Consider the following 18,616-nt stretch of genomic DNA (forward strand, 5'->3'; position numbering starts at 1 on the left):
TATATTAGAGAGAGAGAGAGAGCGAGAGAGTGCTAACGTAGTTTAAGGGGAACCGAGTGGCTCGGCTTTTTTGTTAGTGATAATTACATGAAGTCGACACATCACGGCGAAGCCAATGAAATCGTATGTGGGTGAAATTACCGTCCTCTTCTTTTCTTTTTTCATTTGAAATTTAGAAACAATAGGTAAATGAGGAAACGGGGAAGGGTGGAAAGCCAACTCTAGCCACAGGTGGTAGCCGAACCCATATATTTCTCATTAGGTGCGCGATGCTCTCCATCTCAACTACAGCGGGCGCTGTGCCCTCGTCGACTTTCTTCGGTATTTGTGCGTATGTAATAAACCCATCACAGATAGTGTTAGCCAGCGTCACTCAGGGTCATAGCGGAGGATTCGTAACGTACTTTCCAGCGTAGGTTTCACGTATCATTTCTACATTTCAACGAAATAGAACAGTTATTTCCTTGCAGGCTTTCTTTGACTTCACTGTCTGTTCGCCTCAGTGTGCTAACGTGCGTTTCGCGTGCTAATTCAAAGAGGCGGAAAAAGCATGCCATCGATCGGTGAAATTGGTGCTTAAACCATTGGGACTGCATGGATGAGCGACTTTCACTGGCATATACGGAATGGGTGCACATGTTCTTTAGGCTCTCAGAGACCCAGGAGCTCCTTCCATCCACTTTGTACTGCGGCGACCACGTTTTCTACCGCATCTTTTATAATTGAAATGAAGCATAAGAAGGATATTTCGTGCCTTCACATTGGTGATGGCTACTCCTTTCATTATGCTAGGAATAAAAAACAACAAATAGTTATATACAAGAAAGAGCGATAACAACAAATTTATGCGCGGCGACTGCTACGAGCAAACGAGGCGTCGATGTAGTCCGAGATATATTCACTCCAGGAGCATGTATAGATATAAAAGGCAAGAAATCAGGCTACTTTATACACTATACACTCAAGCCCAAAGTGCTGAAGAGGCCGGCGACATTGCGATATAATCCGAGCTATGCAAGCGAAAAGATGAGGAAGATACACATATGAGATAATACGCGCATAGAGATACAAAACGCACGGAGGCGAGTTGTTCTATACACAACACAACCTATTGCTCTGCGTCTTTCCGCCTTCGTCGGGAAAATTAATAATATTTAAGTTTTCCTTCGACGTGTCTACGCAGCTTTAACAACCTGTACGTAAATAGCAGCCGTAAGACATGTCGCGGGCCATCTGCTGAGTGGTTGCGCAATACCCGTCTTTTTTAGTTCTTTATTTTTGTTTTAAAAAGCTTTCTCCGGCTTTCTCACCACATTGCGGTTTGAGTCTGGCCTTTTGTAGCCTATAACTTGGTTCACTAGATTTCACTGGTTGTCACTAGGAATAAATTATGTAAATAAACAAGAATGTCCCATGCACGTTCTTGAACCCTGCACAAGAGCTCGATGCTCTAACCATTAGACCACGGCCTTGTTCACTTTTTTTAAGTTGCCTGTACGACTTCAGTGCCATGTATTCTCAGTGGCTGCGATATTTTCATTCGTATAGGTTTCTTAAAACACAAACACGTATGAATACGTGAAAGAAAAAAGAACGAAAGTTAAACCTTCCTCATACACGCAAGTTAAAGTAAATTATGGGGTTTTACGTGCCAAAACCACTTTCTCATTATGAGGCACGCCGTAGTGGAGGACTCCGGAAATTTCGACCACCTGGGGTTCTTTAACGTACACCTAAATCTAAGTACACGGGTGTTCTCGCATTTCGCCCCCATCGAAGGACACGCAAGTTCATCTATAATAATATGTAGCAAGCAAGTTAGGCGGCTAAGGTCGCGCTTTTTAGGCCGCACATATGTATGCAACGCTTTCAATAACGTTTTCTCTGGAACAACGAGCACTAACTTGCGCATGACGTATTTACATCCTTTTTTTCCGAAGGCTGTAAATACCGAGTACCATGATCATGTCATAGGTACATAGGCCATGGACGCATGCCTAAAAGCGAGGGATAAGCTTGTGCAAGTCAGCGCTTGAGACCCTTAGCCCGCTAGGCACGTCGCATAGCAACAATTTACTTGTAAAAAGTGAAAGCGCGCAGGCTTCGTAAGTGTTGATCGTAATTGTCCTTCAAGCGCATAGTCATCTGAGAAAAATGTGATTTTGAGCAAGTTATAAGAGCGATAGCTCTACTATTCCACTTACAAACCCATAAAACGCCTGGTTCCGTAAATCTGACCTTCAGCCTCAGCCAAGGTCAAACTGGGACTTAGCCTGCCACTACCGGCGGCTGCTGCGTACGCCGCGCCTTGAAAGAGATCTGCGATGTGTACAAAATGCGCCAAATGCTGGTAGCTTCGTATGCACTGTGTTTTGACCCTTGGTTCGTGTTGAAGCGAGATGCATGCAGCATGCAGGTCGATTCGTTCGCAGCTGCTGCCGCGCAGAGCACCGTCTGTGTGTTGTCTTGTGCTGCAGTTGTTGATGCGGCAGTTGCTGACGTCGCCGAGTAGCGTCTGTGTCCTTTCTCAAACAAGCCGAACCGTGCTATTGGTCGAAAAACTTGGTTTAACTGTTTTAAACCACGGCAAATCTTTTCATCCTGCATTTCGGTCGTGCATACAAGTTTTCTATAGGATATGCAGGCCTATCAGCAAAAAACATCTTGTTGTTTGGTGTGACAACGTATTACTAGATAAGTTTTTTGCTGATAGGTCACAAGCGCAGATACGCTTCCTTCGCATACCAACACCAACTAGCTGTTCCAGATTGTCGCCACGTGTTGGTTACGATTATTCCCAGACTATGGCACAAATCCACCTTATTGACCAACAAGCGCACGGTATACATAGCTTGCCACCAACTAGCTCTTGATGTGATCACCGCGTATTGATGATGATGATGATAATGATGATTTCTATACTTTGGCACTTACCCACAACGGGGGACAGGCCATGAAGCTGACGGTACAGACATCGTGTCTCCGCCGATTTGCTCTTTGAGATGATCACTGCGTGCTGATGATCGTTAACAATTTCCATACTGTGGCACATAACCTGAATGGGCGACCTGCCAAGAAGCTGATGGTGCACTAACATAAGATGAAAAATAAGAAATACAATTCAATATAAGATTTGTCACATTGCGTAGCATGGGTGCCGGAGAGCAGATGCGCGTCCCAGTTTCCTTTACGCCAAGTACGCAGGCACGAAATGGGCAAATTTATAGCATTTCATTCACCACTTCACGAAAGGTACGCTTCGCACATATTCTAATATATGCGAAAGTGACGAGTATCTCTCAGCGAGTTATGACACTCTCACGTTTTAATGTCGATCACAAGCCAACGGCGTTACTAGCATGCGAAGCCAGCAGTGTCTGAAGCGTTTAGCGGACGCTAAATGGCACTAATTAAGTTAGGCTGTGTCACTCTATTGTAGTTCTGTAATATCAAATCGGCTACTCTTACCGCGGAACGAGGCCCATGCCAAAAACGACGCAAGACTGGTGGTGATGGTGGCATAGGCTTACCGTGACGTCATTAATCTTTAGAGCATCTACTCTAGTCTGATTAATCGTTCATTGGTAAATGAGGACTACATTGCATTATAAAGGAACCAAAGACGGTACACAGCAAGTCTTGTGAGTCACTATGAAGAGAAACACCGAATTAGCTTATAATGATACATTAGTCTTTCAAAACTATATTATCTTTAATTTCATGGTAATCGGTTGATTAGTAGAAGACACAATGATGGCCACAGCTTCATTTCTTGAATTTTTTTTCTCTGAAGCCCCAGAGCCGATACGTCAGTTCGACATCACGGATTTGAAAGTGTGTGTTTGTATGTGGGCCGTTTGTGGCGCTGTAGAAGTTCTTAAATCTTGCCAAGTTCAGTATTTTGCTTTTCAGAATGCGATTTAGACTATCTTCACTAAAAAGAAGTTAAACTATAGGCCCCAGCAGGTGCCGTCAAAAACCATGAGGTCATGACGAGGTAATGCCGGGACTTCAAAGCAGTGTCGGCACTGGTCTTCCGTTTTCTTCTTTTCTGGCTTAGCAAACCTATTCTCAAGGTGAGAGTGGACTCCTTGGTGTTCAATAAGGGTAATGCAGTAATTCAACTCAACCTCTCTTGCTTTTTAATGCCACTTTTAAAAAAAACTTATCTCTTCCAAAACAGCTGAAATGCGAGAAGTCCGAACCAGGCAGTGCGTTCACTTAAATATGGAGACTTGAAAAGGTTCACAGCGGGTGAACGAGGGATTCTGAGGCTGATGCCAACGTTCCGACAGGGGAACTTGTCTTCGCCACCTTGTGGCAACGTCAGCTCCGGAGACATTCCTTGTCAGACTACCGTTGATCGCCTCAAATACAAGAAAATACTTAAGAGTTCTCGGTGTCACATTGGCGCACCAGTGCTGAGATTCCGGCGTAAATGTTTATGAGATGGGCTTCACTTTATTGGTATTAAAAAAATGTACAATTTTCCTCTATATTTCTAAAAAGAAGGTTCTGAAAAATTGCTTTACCAGCCTAGTATTGCTAGTATTAGTATTGGGCTATTAAAAATGAAATTAATGAATTTTATATCCAAAGCCGCAATATTATTATGAGACCGGTCGTATTTGGGAACTTCGGATTGTATTGATCAACTGGAGTTCTTCAACGTGCACCCAATGTACGGTGCCACGTGCGTTTTTAATTTCGCCGGCTTCCATCGAAATGAGGCCGCCGCGATCGCTGTACTGTATTGCCCTTTTAGTAATGCCGTGGCAGCCAGCTCTACCGTGAGAACTCGACCCATGAGATTGTTTAAGAGTCATCAGGGTAGGCTGCTCGACAAGCTCTGACTTAAGGTCGCGCAGGAGGTATTTCATGCCCTAACAACATCGCAAGGTCTTTTAAAAACCCCGCCTTTAGACACCGCTCGAGAATTTCCGCCTCGTTAGCCATTCTTAGAACCAAATGCTTCACGCATGAGACGTTGGCAGTGCTCTTTACGCACAAGTTGTCAGTGCGGTGCGTGTACGTGTACCTTCCAGCAGAAACAAAAGCGAAACGACTGGTCCAGCGCGCCGCCCCCTTTGTGTAACCTTTTTCACCCTCTCCCTTTTGCCGAGCACGCGCCGTTCGCTGCATTTACCGTATATAATAAACGTTTGAGCGCGGAAACAAGCAGTCGTGACGTGACCAGGCGTTTCTCTCCTGTACGCTCATGACCGAGGCGTCGGCTCCGTCGACCGGCCAAAAGCGGGCACGGCCCTGACAGCGACCCCGCAGGGTCAGGGAGCGTGCATCCGTATTCGTTACTCTCGGAAGCAGCGGCTGCCTTCTTTTGTGAGAGGACGCCTTAAAACAATGAGCCAGCGTTTTATAAACATTTAGTCACGGCGTGGCGGGTCCGCTGGGCGTCTCTCTCCGCATCGCTCAACTTTCTTCGTCTTTCGGCCGACCTACGAAACCTACGCTACAGTGTTGACCGGGTCCCAGTTTCTCACTGTTGAAGCGATACAGCGCCTTCGCAATTTCGCAAATTTCTGTCTGGAGTTGGCGCTGCGGGAGAGCTACTATATAGCGAAAGAGAAAAGAAAGCGAAAAATTGTTTAATGGAGGCTGGAAATGTTTGTCTGGCCCGTGCGCCTAGCTACTCTAGATGACGGAGGGTGACATATGAAATGTGCCATTTGTATGCGCAGTACGCGCGAAAATTTCGCTACTGTGTTGGCGCAATGGCTGGCCGGATGCTCCTTCCTGATTGTACAACTCTGCCCTTCCAGCACGTGCAACCTCCTAAAGCGAGGCCACTCGTATCTTACGACTCCCATCAGCTGAGTCCGCGCTATATACGTCATAAGCACTATAGCGCTATATACGTAATAGAAGGACCGTCAACATCATGCACTGTCATGCCTAAGTTAGGAAATCCGCGGCGTCCCGTGGGAATTCTTTGTGGACATACCATAACGGCGCCAGATGTGAACTGCTTTCGTTTCGAGGTAAAATATGCTTCGCACTCTCTACCTCTGCATATGGCCAAACACAGCCGAGCATGTATACCCAGTCAAGTAGCCAGGAGTGCGAACAGAATGTACGAAGATTGGAAGCGAATGTGTTTGTTTCGTGCATTTGTATTTTAAACTAAAATAGCAAGTCGGCAAATGTCTTAGGCCAAAATAAATGCCTCTTGGGCCTCGTTTTCCTCGCTGGCGAGCGCCAAGGCCTTCCAATGCTTCGTTCTGAATTTTGTTGCGCCGGAATGTGAGGCGTGTTAAATTTGTGTAGCCTGAGCTCGCATTACCCCATAACGTGGGCGAGAGTTGGCTGGCCTCCGCACCATGGGCAAGTGCCCACGTATGCGGTGGGGTGGATGGCATGTTTTAACCGTAGGTGCGGGTATGTATTTGTCTGCCGGCGGCGCCACTCATGCGCTTCCCTTACGCCTAACTGAGGGCCCTAAATATTTCAGTTTTAACTTTATCTTCTTTGATTTCAAGTAGGAAGCAGCCGCATAAAAACTACTTTACTGAGCAGCTGACGTTGGCGACCGCGCCGCAGTTTTGCAGCAATCCACAACGTTTACACAGCCCATACTTGAAACGGACACGCTATATAAAAGAAAAACAATAAAACAATGCGAGTACATCTATTGTACACGCGAATATACACTACGCGTGTGCAGGAAGTCTATAAGCACAAATCTGGACTCGAACATGACATGAAAATGGACACATTGCACACATGAAAGCTACATCACTTCATACACGTTGTTGCATATATATATATATATATATATATATATATATATATATATATATATATATATATATATATATATATATATATATATATACACAAAACGTACAACCAATTAATGTTTGTTGAGTTGAAAGTAAATAGAAAGTGTATGGTGAATGTGACAATACTGATGTTATTCGTCATATTAAGCTAGCTTTGAACGTTGAGCAAATTGTATGTGAATACATTAGAGAGAATGCGCTTTTGAATATTTTTTTTTCAGGGAAGCGCCTTTTCCAATGGGGTTATTGATGTTGAGCTGGGTATTTCGGATCATAAGTGGTTATCTTTTTTCTGGTCATATAACCGTGGGGCAAAATGCATTCGGCGTAGTTTGACCAACGTTAGACATTTTGAGCGCAGTGATGACATATCAATCATTGACTACTTTGAGAAAATACTAGCTATGAATGTGAGTTCTGAAAATGTTCGGAACTTACGGTTTCATTTTAATAAAATTGTCTCTTTCTGTATTGAAAAACTTGCACTCGTTGTGAGAAGGGTTACCAAAAATTGCAATAATCCGTAGGTCAGTCATGAAGTGATACACATGAAACGTAAATTGAAAAGAATGAGAAAAAAGAAAACATGTGCATGAACATTTGTCCTGGAAATGAAAAGTAATTTGGTCACCAAAGTGCAACTGGCTAGGTGTCGTTATTTCAATTCCACACTTCCTGAATTCCCAGAAATGGGTCCGTCAAGAATGCTGCGTTATCTCAGGCAGACAAAGGAAGGTATTGGAAAAAAAATACAATAAACTATCAGCTTCTAATTCTTATAACTAACGTACCTGATATATAGCGCACGCATTTAACCTGTAATTTCATAATGCTTTTTTTTTCTTCTAAGGACAGATATGTCACATCGAAGGAATTTTAAATTTTAAAGTCAGATATATACCACTGATAACAACTGACGGAGTCCTGTCTATGCTTCGTAAATTAAACGATGAAGAGAGGGTGGACACCGATGGAATTCCAAATGTATTCTTAAAACGCTTTGTAGGACAAATTGCAGAATATACGCAAAAAAGAAATGTTTCACTTTCCATTAAACACTATAGTGAACTTCCAGCAGATTGGAAAACGGCACTCGTTGTACCAGCACATAATAAAGGTGATAAGCTAATACTAACAAATTATAGACCTGTGTCGATTACTTTTACTTGTTCGAAAGTTATGGAGCACGTCATAGATGGTTATACTTAGGTCTTCCCTGTATAACGAAGATATTTTGTCCCCATTTCAACATGGTTCCTGAAAGGGAAAATCTACGACGGCCCGGCTGCTTATTAATTTAGGTGTTTTAATGGCGTTAGATCACTCAGGGCAAATAGATGCGTTTGTTATCGACTTTAGCGAAGCTTCTGATAAAGTATCACTTGCGAAACTGTTGCATAAGCTAAAATTCATTATCATTTCTTGTTATTTAGTGAAATGGGTGGAAGCGTATTTGTAAAATAGAAGTCAGTTTGTTGTGATGGATGATCAGGGTTCCGATATCTTTCCCGTGCCTTCCTGTGGCGGGGCGCAGGCCAATCTGCTGGGTCCCTAGTTGTTTTTAGTGTATGTAAATTAGATTAATGTTTGACTCGATCATTGTGTATAAAACGTTTTGCAGATGACTCTATTAGGTTTCGAGAATTATTGTACAAAATCGACCATGCCATTTTACAGGACCAGTTGTCTATGGTTGAGCAGTGGTGTAGAACATGGGACACGGAAGTTAAGGTTAAAAAAAACCGTCTTACTAAAACTCACACGCAAAATACAGCCGAGTATTTACGCCTATACACTTTACAATCTAGAAGTAGTACATATAACTGAACTCAAATATTGAGGCGTTACGCTCACTGCAAACAATTCCTAGCAATAAAGACTTTTCTTGAAGACAGCGGCATTGTTGGAGGTTATTAACGCTTTTATGGTTCCCTTCATTTCAATGTCGCTGTATATATGCAAGTGTTTGTGAAGTATGTTATGTTGACTGTACTGTTGTGACTATAAGTGATAATGCATTTACACGATGTATGTACCACCCGCAGACTAGACGCTGTGTTATTAGGCGACAGTATCGTTTGTATCTTTGAGACTTTTATCTACATAACTGGGGAGACATTTACCTTGTATATTGTATGTACCATGTGTTTCTGGCGTCATACAGTCTTCCTGTGAAAACGTTGCGTGACAAATCCTGGTGCTTGTGTGAAAGGATTATTTGGTATGTAATCTTGAACCCTGTATGTTGTATGATAGAACCATTCAAGAGATAAGGAGTAGCCGGCGCATTTAATTGTGTGCCAACATCTCCTCATATCATATCAATAAAAAAAAATTCCTGGTTCGGCTCATGCTTCTGACATTTGTGCATCAGCCTTTAGGAAGTTGTTTTGTGTAAGAAGGAAATTAGGAAAAGCTCCAAAGAAGCTCAGATTATTGGCTTACAATACGTACATCATGTCTAAGATAGAGCATGCTTCCGTGATTTGGGAACCTCAAACAGGATGTACAAAAGCCAGAGGTGTTACAAAGAAAAGCTGTCAGATTTATTTGTGGGAAATACAAAAGGAATGACTCCGCTGCTAAGCGTATGCGGGATAGTGACATACCCAAACGTGTAGAGAACATGCTCGCATAATGTATTTTCATAATTTAAAACGTAAACTAGTCATGTCCATATGTTCACATGCCCAACCCTTAAGTACCCGAAGGACTCGACACTCACATGATTATTTGCTGAAACCGATTTTTGCAAAAACAAATTCATTTAAACAGCATTTTTTTCCTCGGGGACAATTTCGAACTGTAGCGCCCTTCCTACAACTGTTTTTGAGACCACTGATTTTTGTGAGGGACTTGAATCTATGTTGTTACATTGGTCTGCTTTTTGTTTGAATTTACATTTCTACAAATATAACCCTGTTTCTTTATTAGTGCGAATACTCTTATTTGTTAATTTTTTTTTTAATTCTGAATATCTGCCGCCCAAATTTTTGCTATTTTTTTAACCATATTCCGCTCCTGCTTGGGACCAATCTGGCCTGCACTATTGCGAAATAATAAAAAGAAAAGATGAACGGAAGAAATTTATGAATACACAATTCTGACATAATTGGTAATTGCCCTAAATAATGGTGATTTGTCCTAAACAGCATCATATGAGGTCCAAAGTAATGTAAGACCGAAAGAATACATCAACCGGAGTAAAGTATAAAGGAACCAACAATTTGTAACATTGGCATAACGTGTCACCTTACAACATGCATAACAAGACACTTGGCGTTGAAGTTTAAATTCACCCGCCGTGGTTGCTCAGTGGCTATGGTGTTCGGCTGCTGAGCACGAGGTCGCGGGATCGAATCCCGGCCACGGCGGCCGCATTTCGATGGGGGCGAAATGCGAAAACACCCGTGTGCTTAGATTTAGGTGCACGTTAAAGAACCCCAGGTGGTCAAAATTTCCGGAGTCCTCCACTACGGCGTGCCTCATAATCAGAAAGTGGTTTTGGCACGTAAAACCCCAAGTATTAATTAAAGTTTAATTTCGCTTATATTTACTTACTTTCAAGACCGTTCAGGCGTTACAGAAAAGAGTGGGCAGACATTTTCCTATAAATAATCAAAAGTCAACAAACAGCGATAATAGCCACGCAAATTTTTCACAGTAAGTTATAGCATATATAACAATGAAAAACAAGGTTTTGTTTTATTGGCACGATGTTAAAGGAAATGTTGGTACCTTTACTTGGCACGAACTATTTTTCACTGCACAGTAATCAAAATGAAACCACTAAAGGCATAAAAACACTAAATACAGGCAAAATACCCAAGTACGTGCAAAGTTCTGCACATGGGTCCATGAAGCCACTGAAGATAGTGGAACAATACGCGCAAACATGCACAGTTCAATGAAAAATGGAAGACCGATATCCTCTTAATAAAACGACAGGGGATGAAAGCAATAATTGGCATGCGCTCGACCGTAGCACAAGTTAAAGGAAACCACATAAGAATTTTCCAGAAAGAAAACTTCACAGTTAATAAGGTTTCGTCCTGGTCCGGGGATTTAACTCGGGACCCAACGCTTTTCCAAAGTGGTCGCTCTACCATCTGAGCTAACCAGGAAGCTAGCAGATTGCCAAGCGAGGGAGAATTAAAGGTACCGACAACCAATTTTCATGGTACCTATTTTTTTTAATGCAATGGAATGCTTATCGGTCAGAGTGTCTAATCATGATGTGGTAACGCGGAAAACGCCGTGGAACATTTTTTATCAGAGTTTCTGAATCTGCGGTGACGATGTAGTCATCCACTGGAAGCATGCTGAGAACGGTTGTAGGTGAGCGCGCTAGCGGTTATACTCTGGCATTAGTGGGAGGCAGACGACAACTGCGGCTGTAGCCGGGAGTGTAAGCATTATTTTGAGTATCAAGTCGATGCTTTTTTTCTGCGAGAATAGCTACGTGTTTTCGTGATTTGCTCTCCAACCACATTGGTATTGAACAAGTCAAAACGAAACCAATCGGATCGAAAACGAAACGACGCTTTTACGTGTGATACGCAGTTGAGCGTGCTGCCGTAGCCACGAATGCGCTTTTGATTTCCTAACCATAGAATAAAGCGCAAGCGCCTAATAATATCGCAACTGCAATTTTAGGCAAATATTTTGTTTTACTTAATAACAGCAGACTTATGCGTACAGTAATCTCAGACAACACCCGAAGTACCATGATTTCTCCTCCAGGCCTAGCCACTTACTGGTTTGGTTTTTGAAATTTCCTTTGCCCAATTTAAAGTTTAGTTCCTACTTAAATAGCGAACAGCGTGCTGGATTCTTTAACTATAAATCATGGTCATTTCATTTCCATCAACGTCTCGCAACACATCGTGGCCAGTTGTCAGTCTCTTTAAGCGGCAGCTCGAAGCACGGGGACACTGAATACAGCAAATCAGTTCTGCGCAAGTCCACGAGATGGAGGGTTTGCGCAGTTCGACGAGCTTTCTTTTTGAGAAACCTGCATTCGGGTTTCCTCTGTAGTTCCGTGCTACGGCCGAGTGGATGGCGATTTTCCCTTTCATGAAAGTTGCTCTGTATCTTGCGCGTTTCTACAGAACTAATTTGCCATATTCAGTGTACGTTTGCTTCGAGTTACAATTACAGCTCATTATATCACCGATTAGTGGTAATTATATATAGCTCTGACTTGAAATTGCACCACAAGCGTGTACTACCCCAGAAAATTTCAACACTATCGACGCTACCTGCAGCGCTTTCAGACATAACGAAAGATAACCAAAATGTCCGAGCCCGTGAGGCTCTCGCCCTTATTAAATGCGTCAGGCTCTCACCCTTATTAAATGCGTTGGGTAGGCATTTCTATGCTTACCCAACGAGAAAACTGTCTGGCCATTCCGTAACATGTTTGCTTTCAAGGTGGCGCCCGCAGCAGCGAGCGAATACACCTTCGTGCTGCTTCTCGCTTGAAGGCGAGCTGCGTGGCGAGAACACAGAGAACACGAATCTGTCAGCACTCACGACCTGCGATGAGTCCTCATCGCAGATCACTTTCAATATCGGTCCTCGCGGTCGCGCCAAGAGCAGCCGGAGTGCGGTTGATAACGGTTCATTAGCGTTCAACGCCCATAGATAAGGCGCTAAAGAGCGACAACGGCTTATTATGATCGGAACGTCATCAGCGCACCTGGCTCCGCCACCTGCAGTAGTTTGCTTGCTTCGTCAATTCGCCTTGCGCCGCCGTCGGTAGCAGTTCGTGTTGCCGCAGCGCTGTCGTTTGTACTGGGCGGATCAAGTTTCATAACATTGATAATGATACCAGGCTGCTTGGAGATGAACAAGTGTCACAAAACTTACGCATACTCCGACAACTCGCAGATGAGTTTCTGCGATAATTTTTTTAAATTGTTATAACGGTGAAGAACCGCCGCTTGCGTGTGTAAATTTGCACCTGTATGAAAATCAGCGCGTTGATAAATTGCACGCCCGCGAAAGAAGAATGGGCTGAGAAAAGTTTACATTTGCGTTCGTCCCCAAGCCCCCCCTCCCCCTCCACTTCTTTTCTGTACGTTAATTGTTTCGAGCCTCAAACGTTGCGTCACCTCGCACGCCATGGAGGGAGCCCCCCCCCACCTGATCACTCGGTAGAAGCTGCGGCAGCGCTGGCTGGGTGCCTATAGCCGAATTGTCGGTTCTTTCCGATCGCTGCTTCGCTGTTTCCTGCTCGCGCGTGTGTCGCTCTTCCCGTGTCGTCGACATGGCTGCGCGTCTGTCGATGAAGCCTCTGCGAGGGCGATTCGGGTTTCCTAGCTCGACGGTGGTCGTCGGCAACCGTTCGCTCGTCTCTCTCTCTCCCTCTCTGCTGTCATCTCCCTAATCGGGTCTGTCGCAACCACGCGCGTTGGTGCCGCCGTGAAAGATGCACTGCGTGCCACGACGTATAGCCCCGCACGAACGCGAACGACGACCGTACCGACGAGGAGAACAGCCCGCGCGATCGAAGAAGAAGGGCACCGCCACCAACGCTCAGCTGTGAATGCAGTCGATGCTTCGAGCGATGGCGTCCCCGCGAACTGTCTCGTCAGATCTGGAGAGAAACGCGCGGGATTTCTCTTGCTTGTTGTGGCGCGCCTATATAGCTGCCGTTGGTCCCACGTCTTTGTCGCTACTTCTCTGTTTCCTTGGATCGCTTCTTTTCTGTTTGGTGGTGACATCGCGCGAGGAAATGGTGCGTAGGATTTGCCTTCGCCGAAAGCGTTCTTCTTCTATTCCCGGCGATGTATGGCGCTTTTCTTGCTGTGCAGGTCGTTGGGATGCGCGAGAGAAGATCGGTGTCGACGAGCGGGTCAAGGCTTCGACACAATGATTGAAGGAACGCGCTGGATTTGGTGCTAGGACCTTGCATGCATACAGAGGAAACGTTGATATTCCTTTTCATTTACTGCTTATCAGGTTGTCTATCTTTTATTTGGGGGCGGGGGCAGGACACTGGAATATTATTATACGTACAGTTTTATCGCTTTTAAACAAGCTCAGATCCTTAACCCTACAGCTGCTAAGTTAAAATGTTGAAGTGTGAACTAAGCGTATGTATATTCCGGTGAAGGAATATACATACGCTTAGTTCAACCAACATTGCGTAAGGCAATGTTGGTTGTAGCGTTGTGACGCACTAACGTCTTTCTTTCACGCGTGTTCAAAACACGCTGTGTGCAAACCGCGCATTTCTTCAACGTCCGGTTCAGTTCATTAAGTATGTAGGATTAGTGGACTCGAGACAAAATAATTTTTGCTTACCAAGATATATGGCAGCGGCGGACATAGATATTTGCGTGATAATCACGAAGAAGAAGAAAAGAGGAACGTTACAAAATTTACAGCATTACCAAAACATTGCTTTATATTTAGAATTGAAGTAGGCCAGTGATATAGACTTTATTATATGAATCCTGTGCCTTAATCGCACAAGCTTCGAGAAATAAGTGCTCAAAATCTGCAGCAAGATACGATGCTTTTCTAGTTACGATGTCTAAGCACTGTGAGAAAGTGCCTTAATTCAACTTGAAGTCGAACTTGAAAAAGTAAATCCTAAAAAAAGACTGTCAAAACCCATCGGAGGATTATTGTCAAAAGAAAGTTTCCCTTTAGACCTGCTTTAGATATGCTGCCCCTCAGCTAAACTCGAGTCGACATCCTCGACTCGACGCTCTTCCTCTGCTTCACCGAGTTGAGCACAGCTCCCGCCCTCTCTATTCAAAAGAAATGGGGGAGATGGCGAGAGCTAACTAGGCTAGTCAGGAGAATTACAAATTTCTTTCAAGTGTCAAATAACATGAGACGGTTGACGCAGAGTCAAGTCACTCTTAGTTTGGTCCTGACGCTGTTTAATATCAGTGGTACCGTTAAAGGCAAGCTCTCAATGAGTACTAATATACTCCACTGTGAAAGGAAAGAACACCATGGAGCTAACGTAAACCAGCGGCGCTTCTTTTTTTTTTTTAACACCTCGAGGGGACGGACATCCCCAGAAAGTTTTCACGCCGGAATATCTCCAAATAGCCCAATGCCACTTCTCGACACTAATCCGGTTTCGGACAACGCGTGCTCGCCGAATATGCCGCTGCGAATAGCGGCTTGAAAACGCAACGGACACAAACGTCGCATGCGCCGAATAGTATACGCCACTTTGCGTCCTACTTTCGCCGTTCCTTCCGTATGGCGTATTATGCGTCGGTGCCTAGTGAAAACGAGCAGCTAGATCCTCTCACCGCCGTTACGGACAGACCCCCCTCGTAAACCCGCGACCGCGCGCCGCGAATGATAGGGCGCTGGCAACGCAGCTTCTTCCGTCAGTGCTGTCACTGCCCCCCACACCCCGACCCACCCAATAGACGCCAAAAGTTATCTCGCCTCTTAGTCTTTGTATTTTCGTTACGCTACCTTACCGAGCGAAAGCTGCTATCATCGTCACGTTAGGCGCGAAAATCAACTTGCCAGGATCATTCTTCACTCCACCGCATAGAGACGCAAACGTATACGCGCGCGCACGCAAGTAATACGCACGCATGCCAGCCGTGCGAGTACGCTGGCACATATATACGCACATACGCACACAGGAACGCACTCTCGCGCGCTTGGTTCAAGATCCCGGTGTTTCATATGCATGATGACTACCGCCCGCTCGCTTAGCCCCATTGTCGGAGCCTCGGCGCTTCGGCGCTTGTGAGACGAATGTATAGTTAGCTGGCGTATTTACTTGGCCCCGATTGTGCTTATTTACATTACGGAGCGAAGAATTCCCTACCACCGGAGATGGTTTGTACACGAAGATGGCGCTCTTCGTATACATTTTTCACCCTCGCGCAGTTTTTATGTCTGGAGAGCCGGAGGCTGTGACTTTTCGGGCCGGAACCGGCCGTGCGTCTTAATCAGCCTCGTTCTTTCTTTTTTTTTTTCGTAATAACTCTCGGCCCCACATTTGTGGTGCAAGAGAGTGCTTCCGCGATAATTCGTGGAAACTATCTTGCACAAACATACACTTTTCTTTTGCCTTCACGGATGTGCCGCCGCCATCATCATCATCATCATCATCAGCAGCAGCAGCAGCAGCAGCAGCCTGGCTACGCCCACTGCAGGGCAAAGGCCTCTCCCATACTTCTACAACTACCCCGGTCAAGCACTAATTGTGGCCATGCCGTCCCTGCAAACTTCTTAATCTCAACCGTCCACCTAACTTTCTGCCGCCCCCTGCTACGCTTCCCTTCTCTTGAAATCCAGTCCGTAAACCTTAATGACCATCGGTTACCTTCCCTCCTCATTACATTCCCTGCCCACGCCCATTTTTTCCTTGATTTCAACAAAGGTGTCATTAACTCACTTTTGTTCCCTCACTCGATCTGCTCTCTTCTTATCCCTTAACGTTACACCCATCATTCTTCTTTCCATAGCTCGTTGCGTCGTTCTCAATTTAAGTAGAACCCGTTTCGTAAGCCTCCAGGTTTCTGCCCCGTAGGTGAGTACTGATAAGACACAGCTGTTATACACGTTCCTCTTGAGGGACAATAGCAACCTGCTGTTCATGATCTGAGAATGCCTGCCAAACGCACTCCAGCCCATTATTATTCTACTGATTATTTCAGTCTCATGATCCGGATCCGCGGTCACTACCTACCCTAAGTAGATGTATTCCCTTTCCACTTCCAGTGTCTCGCTACCTATTGTAAACTGCTGTTCTCTTCCGAGACTGTTAAACATTACTTTAGTTTTCTGCAGATTAATTTTTGCGCCCACCCTTCTTCTTTCTCTGCACAGTCAGTGAGCATGCATTGCAATTGGTCCCCTGAGTTACTAAGCAAGGCAATATCAACAGCGAATCGCAAGTTACTAAGGTGTTCTCCATTAACTCTTATCGCCAATTCTTCCCAATCCAGGCCTCTGAATACCTCCTGTAATCATGCTGTGAATAGCATTGGAGAGATCGTATCTCCCTGCCTGACGCCCTTCTTTATTGGGATTTTGTTGTTTTCTTTATTTTGGTTGACAGAAGTCTAAGGTGTTCCTGATTCTATTTGCGATTACCTTAGTAAATACTTTGTAGGCAACGGACAGTAAGCTGATTGGTCTATAATTTTTCAATTCCTTGGCCTCCCCTTTCTTATGGATTAAGATTATGTTGGCGTTCTTCCAAGATTCCGATACGCTCGAGGTCATGAGGCATTGCGTATACAGGGTGGCCAGTTTCTCTAGAACAATCTCACCACCATCCTTCAACAAATCTGCTGTTACCTGATCCTCCCCAGCTGCCTTCCCCCTTTGCATATCTCCCAAGGCTTTCTTTACTTCTTCCGGCGTTACTTGTGGGATGTCAAATTCCTCTATAGACTATTCCCTCTTCCATTATCGTCGTAGGTGCCACTGGTACTGTATAAATCTCTATAAAACTCATCACCCACTTCAACTATCTTATCCATATTAGAAATGATATTGCCGGCTTTGTCTCTTAAGGCCCACATCCGATTCTTGCCTATTCCTAGTTTCTTCACTGCTTTTAGGCTTACTCCGTTCCTGAGAGCATGCTCAATTCTATCCATATTATACTTCCTTATGTGAGCTATCTTACGCTTGTTGATTAACTTCATAGGTTCAGCCAGTTCTGTTCTAGCTGTAGGGTTGGAGGCTTTCATACATTGGAGTTTCTTAATCAGATCTTTTGTCTCCTGCGATAGCTTGCCGGTATCCTGTCTAAAGAAGTTACCACCGACTTCTATTGCACACTCCTTAATGATGCCCACAAGATTGTCGTTCATTGGTTCAACACTAAGGTCCTCTTCCTGAATTAAAGCCGAATACCTGTTCTGTAGCTTGATCCGAAATTCCTCTATTTTCCGTCTTACCGCTAACTCATTGATCGGCTTCTTATGTACCAGTTTCTTCCGTTCCCTCCTCAAGTCTGGGCTAATCCGAGATCTTACCAACCTATGGTCACTACAGCGCACCTTGCCGAGCACGTCCACATCCTGTATGATGCCAGGGTTAGCGCAGAGTATGAGGTCTATTTCATCTCTAGTCTCGCCATTCTGGCTCCTCCACGTCCACTTTCGGTTATCCTGCTTGCGGGAAAAGGTATTCATTATCCGCATATTATTCTGTTCTGCAAACTCTACTAATAACTCTCCTCTGCTATTCCTAAAGCCTATGCCATATTCCCCCACTGACTTTTCTCCAGCCTGCTTCTTGCCCACCCTCGCATTGAAGTCGCCCATCAGTATAGTGTATTTTGTTTTGACTTTACCCATCGCCGATTCCACGTCTTCATAAAAGCTTTCGACTTCCTGGTCATCATGACTGCATGTAGGGGCATAGACTTGTACCACCTTCAATTTGTACCTCTTATTAAGTTTCACAACAAGACCTGCCACCCTCTCGTTAATGCTATAGAATTCCTGTATGTTATCAGCTATATCCTTATTAATCAAGAATCCGTCTCCTAGTTGCCGTCTCTCCGCTAAGCCCCGATAGCACAGGACGTTCCCGGATTTTAGTACTGCATATGCTTCATTTGTCCTCCTAACATCACTGAGCCCTATTATATCCCATTTAATGCCCGCTAATTCCTCCAATTAATAGCACTGCTAGACTCGCCTCACTAGATAACTTTCTAGCGTTAAACGTTGCCAGGTTGAGATTGCAATGGCGGCCTCTCCGGATCCAGGGATTCTTAGCACCCTCTGCTGCGTAACAGGTCTGACCGCCGCCGTGGTCAGTTGCTTCGCAGCTGCTGGGGTCTGAGGGCTGGGGTTTGA

This window comes from Dermacentor variabilis, chromosome 6, assembly GCF_050947875.1.
Source record: "Dermacentor variabilis isolate Ectoservices chromosome 6, ASM5094787v1, whole genome shotgun sequence".
NCBI classification, from domain to species: domain Eukaryota; kingdom Metazoa; phylum Arthropoda; class Arachnida; order Ixodida; family Ixodidae; genus Dermacentor; species Dermacentor variabilis.